This window comes from Nomascus leucogenys, unplaced genomic scaffold (assembly GCF_006542625.1).
Source record: "Nomascus leucogenys isolate Asia unplaced genomic scaffold, Asia_NLE_v1 001478F_35123_qpd_obj, whole genome shotgun sequence".
In the NCBI taxonomy this organism is placed as follows: domain Eukaryota; kingdom Metazoa; phylum Chordata; class Mammalia; order Primates; family Hylobatidae; genus Nomascus; species Nomascus leucogenys.
This window is the reverse complement of record NW_022096728.1, coordinates 13,826-18,748: the sequence shown is the minus strand read 5'-3', so window position 1 is coordinate 18,748 and position 4,923 is coordinate 13,826. Positions and strand designations below refer to the sequence as shown.

The following is a 4,923-nucleotide window of genomic DNA, read 5'->3' as shown; positions in this document are numbered from 1 at the left end:
CAAACTCCTGGGCTCAAGCAATCCTCCTGCCTTGGCATCCCAAAATGCTGGGATTACAGACATGAGCCACAGTGCCCAACCTATTTATTATTTATTTATTTATTTATTTATTTATTTATTTATTTATTTAATAAAAACAAGGTCTCACTATGTTGCCCAGGCTGGTCTTCAACTCCTGGCCTCAAATGATTCTCCAAACTTGGCCTCTCAAAATGCTGGGATTACAGGTATGAGCCACCATGCCTGGCCTAAAAATAGTATTATATTTTTGTTTATATAATTTTCAATTAGGTAATATGAATATTCTGTACAGGAAATATGCCCTTAATTACATAGGCATAAACATTTGTTACACTGAGAAGAATCTAATAGAGCTAAAAATAAAAGTTAATTAGGAAAGGTCATTAGATACTCATACATTCTTACGTTTACACATTCATATATTCATATATTCTTTTAACAGTATCAATGGTTTGGAGTTATGCATACAAAACCATGACCTATATGTAATACAATGAATAACAAGCTAATAACTAATAACTAATACAACTAATAATTACAATTCAAGGCATATTATATACAAAGCTTTAACTTCTCATCATCAGATTTTGTTTTTTTTCTTTCTGTTTTGGCAGATACTGTGAATACAACATTCAACTCACAGACACTATGGAGCCCTTCCTAAGCATAAAGTACTGTGAAAGGCCAGGGCTAGGACAGAACTGAGACAGGGCAAGGGATAGGACAGAACTGGGGCAGGGTCATGGCCAGAGAAAAACCAGGGGCAGGGTCACAGCCAGGGACACGACAGGACCAAGGCCAGGGCCAGAAGCAGGGCAGAACCAGGGCCAGGGCCATGGCAGGATCAGGGCCAGCAGAAGGCCAGGGCAGGGCTAAGGTAGCACAGGGCCAAGACAGGGCAGGGTCAGTGTAGAGCAAGGAACGGGCAGGGTATGGCAGGGCAGGGACAGGGAGGTCCAGGGCCAGAGCCAGGTCCAGGACATGGACAGGGCAGGGCCAGAAACATGACAGGACCAGAAAGGGGACAGGGCAAGGGCAAGGCCAGAGAAGGACCATGGAAAAAACATGGCCAGGGAGGGTCCAGGGCAGGGGCAAGTCCATGGCAGAACCAGAGCCAGGGCAGGCCAAAGGCAGGGTCAGGGCAGGGCAAGGCCAGGGTAGGGCAGGGCCAGTGTAGGGTGAGGGTAGGGCCAGGGCGAGTTCAGGGCCAGGACAGGACTAAGATAGCACAGGGCCAAGGCAGGGCCAGGGCAGGGCCTGGGGATTGTCAGGGCCAGGGCCAGGGTCAAGGCTGGGCCAGGGACAGGGCCAGAGCAAGGGCAGGGCCAGGGAGAAGGCAGAAACAGAAAGGATCCAGAGCAAGGGCAGGGCCAGGGCAGAACCAGGACCAGGACAAGGCAAAGCCAAGGCCAGGGCAGGGCAAGGCCAGTGCAGGGCAAGACCAGGGAAGGGCAAGGCCAGGGTAGAAAAGACCAGGGTAGGGCCAGGCCAGGGCAGGAGAAGGCCATGGTAGGGCCAGGCCAGGCCAAGGCAGGGCAGGGCTAGGGTAGCACAGGGCATGGCCAAAAACAGGGCAGGGTCATAGCAGTGGCAAGACTAGCACAGGGCCAGGGCAAGCGCTGGACCAGAGCATGGTGGGGACAATACAGGGCCAGGACAGAGGATGGCAAGGCAGGTCCAGGGCCATTTCAGGGACTCGGTAGGCCTGGGGTCAGGCCAGGGCAGGGAAGGGCAAGGCCAGGGCTGGGGCCAAGGCAGTGCCAAGGCAGGGAGGAACAGTGCAGGGACAATGCAGGGTAAGGGCAAGGCCAGGGCATGGAAGGGCAGGGCACGACCAAGGAAGGGCCAGGAGAGGGCCAGGGCAAGGTCAGGGCCAAAACAAGGGTACGGCTGGGGCCAGGAATATGGTAAGACCAGGGCTGGGCCCAGGCTGGGACACGCAGGGCAGACCACGGCCTGTGCAAGGCAGGGCCAGAGCCAGGCCATAGAGAGAGTAGGGAAAATGCCAAGGCAAGGCTAGGGTAGTGCCAGGGCTGAGGCAAGGTCCGGGAAGGTCCAGGGCTGAGTCAAGGCTACAACCAATACAGGGCAAAGGCCGGGGCAGATCTAGAGCACAAGCAGGGCAGGCTAGGGCACGGCAATGGAAGACCAGGCCATGGCAGGGCCAGCCCAGGATAGAACAGGGCACAGGCAGGGCAGGGCCAGGGCCACGGCTGGGGCAGGACAAGGACCAGGACCAGGGTCCAGGCCAGGGCAAGGGTATGGCCAGGGCAGAGGTAGGGCCAGAGCCAGGGTCTGGGCAGGGCCAAGCCAGGTCCATTGCAGGGCCAGGGTTCAGACCAGGGCCGAGCAGGGCTCGGGCAGGGCCAGGGCCAGGACCAGGAAAGGGCAATGTCAGGACAAGGGCCATGGCAGGACCAGCAATGGGGCTAGGGCCAGGACAGGGACAGGGACAAGGTCAGGGCTAGGGCCAGAATAGCATGCCAGGGTAGAGCCAGGCCAAATTAGGGCCAGGACAGGGTCAGGACCAGGGCTGGGCCAGGGTATGGCCTTAAGTAGCGAAGGGCCAGGGCCAGGGTCCATGCCACTGCCAGCGCTGGTCCAGGGGCCATGGCCAGGTCTAGGACAAGGCTGGGGCAGGGCCAAGGTCTGGGTCAGGGTCAGCACAAGACCAGGACAGAGACACGGGAGGGACAGGGCCATGGCAAGACCAGGGTCAGGAGCAGGGCTCAATGCTGGGCCAAGGCCACAGATAGGACCAGGTCTGTGCTAGGGCCAGTGTGAGGGCCAAGGCGGGGTCAGGGCAGGGCCAAAGGGAGGGTGGAGCAGGCCCGGGGTAGCACAGGGTTAAGTCAGGGCATGACCAACCAGGGCAGGTCTATGGCTGGGGCCGGGGCAGGGCCAAGGCAGTGGCAGCTCCAGGGCAGGGCCAGGGTTAGGACCATGGACATGTCCAAGGCCAGTGCCAGGGCAAGGGCAAGGGCGGGGCAGGGCAGGGTCATCTAAGAACCAGGGACAAAGCCAGGCCCAGAGCAGGGCCAGGACAGGTACCTGGCAGGGCTAGGGTCTGGGACAGGGCCACGGCAGGGCCAGGGCAGGGCACAACCAGGTCTGTGCTATGGCCAGGTTCAACACAGTGCCCAGGTGAGGATAGCTGAAGGCCAAGATAGGGCCAGGGCAGGGTCAAAGCCAGGCTAGGGCCAAGGCAGGGCCATTGCAGGCAAGGCAGGGCCAGGAAAGCATAGGGCCAAGACAGGGCAGGGCCAGGCCAGTGCCAAGACCTGGGCAGGGCCAGGGAACAGCCAGGGCAGGGCCAGGGCCAGGGCCATGGCCATGACCTGGGCAGGACCAGGATCGGGGCAGGGGCACAACAAGGGCAGAAGGACAGTGCAGGTTCTTGGCACAGCCAGGGTCCAGGACAGTGTCAGGGCAGGGCCAAGGCAGGGTCTGGGCCATGGTAAGACCAGCAACAGGGCTGGGGCTAGGCCAGTGACAGGACCAGAGTCAGGGCAAGGGCCAGAGCAGTGCAAGCCAGGGTAGGGTCAGGGCCAGGGGAGAACCAGGGCAAGGTCTCAAGCAGGGAAGGACCAGGGCCAGGACAGGTCCAGGGCAGGGCCATGACAGGGCCAGTGGCTGCGTTAGGGCAAGGGCAGGGCCAGAGCAAGGTAAGGGTCAGGGCCAAGGCCAGGGTAGGGACAGGGCAAGAAATATGGCAGGACCAGGGGCAATGCCAAGGCCAGAGCTGGGCCAGGGCTGAGCCTGGGCTGAGTCAGGGTAGGGCAGGGCAGGGCATGGTATGGCCAGTGCAGGACAGGACAAGAGTTGGTCCACAGAGACAGCAGGGCTGATACCAAGAAAGAGCCAGGCTAGTGCCAAGGCTGAGGCAGTGTCAGAGCATGTCCAGGGCAGGGCCGGGCCAGGGCCAGAACCGAGCCAGGGCACAGCCAGGGCAGGGAAATGGCATAGCCAGGTCAGTACTGGGACAGGGCAGAGCAGGGCAAGGCGATGGTAGGGGCAGGGGAGGACAGGCCAAGGCAGAGCCATGACACGCCAGGGCCAGGACACCTCCAAGTCCACTTCAGGGCCAGGGCTATGGCAGGACAAAGACCAGGGCCAGGGTCAGGGCCAGGACTGTGCTAGGGCCAGGTCCAGAGCAGGACCTAGCGAAGACTAGGGTGAGGGCCAAGGTAAGGCCAGGGCAAGGCCAAAGGCAGAGTAGGGCCAGGGCACGTGATGACACACCCAGAGCACAGCAGGGCAGGGTGATGGCAAGACGAGGGGCAGACCACTGCCAGCTCAGGCCAGGGAAGGGCCAGGGCAGAGCCAGGAAAGGGTCTGGGTCAGGGCCAGGACCAAGGCAGAGCAGGGCCAGGGCCATGTCAGAGTCAGGGCAGGTCCTTCACAGGACCAGGTTCCAGGCCAGGGCCAGGGCAGCAGCAGGGGCAGGGCCTGGATAAGGGCAGGGCCAGGGATATGGCAGGACCAGGGCTAGGGCCAGGACCAGGCCATAGTGAGGGCAGGGCAAAAGCTAGGGCAGGGTCAGGGCAGGTCCAGGGAGCGGCCAGCACCAAGCAGGGCCAAGGCACAACCAGCGCAGGGTAAGGCAGGGCAATGGCACCACTGGGCCATGACAGGGCAAGGTCAGTGCCAGGGAGGGCAGAACAGGCAGTCCCATGGTGGGGCCAGGGCAGGGATGGGCTAAGCAGGGCCAGGACATGTCCAAGGCCAGGTCAAGGCTAGAACAGGAGCAGGACCATGACCATTGGCAGGGCCAGTGCCATGACAGGACCAGGGTCAGGACAAGGGGCAGGGCCAGAACCAGGGCCAGAGCCAAGGCCAGGCCAGCGCAGGTTCAGGGCAGGGCCAGTGCCAGGGCAGACCAGGGCAGGGACAGGGTAGCAC

The 4,923-nt window shown here is 60.5% G+C and overlaps 1 pseudogene; it reads right to left on the bottom strand.

Moving 5' to 3' along the window:
• Window positions 1-790: 790 nt before the first annotated feature.
• Window positions 791-3,023, bottom strand: LOC115834030 (annotated as a pseudogene).
• Between the last annotated feature and the right edge of the window lie 1,900 nt (window positions 3,024-4,923).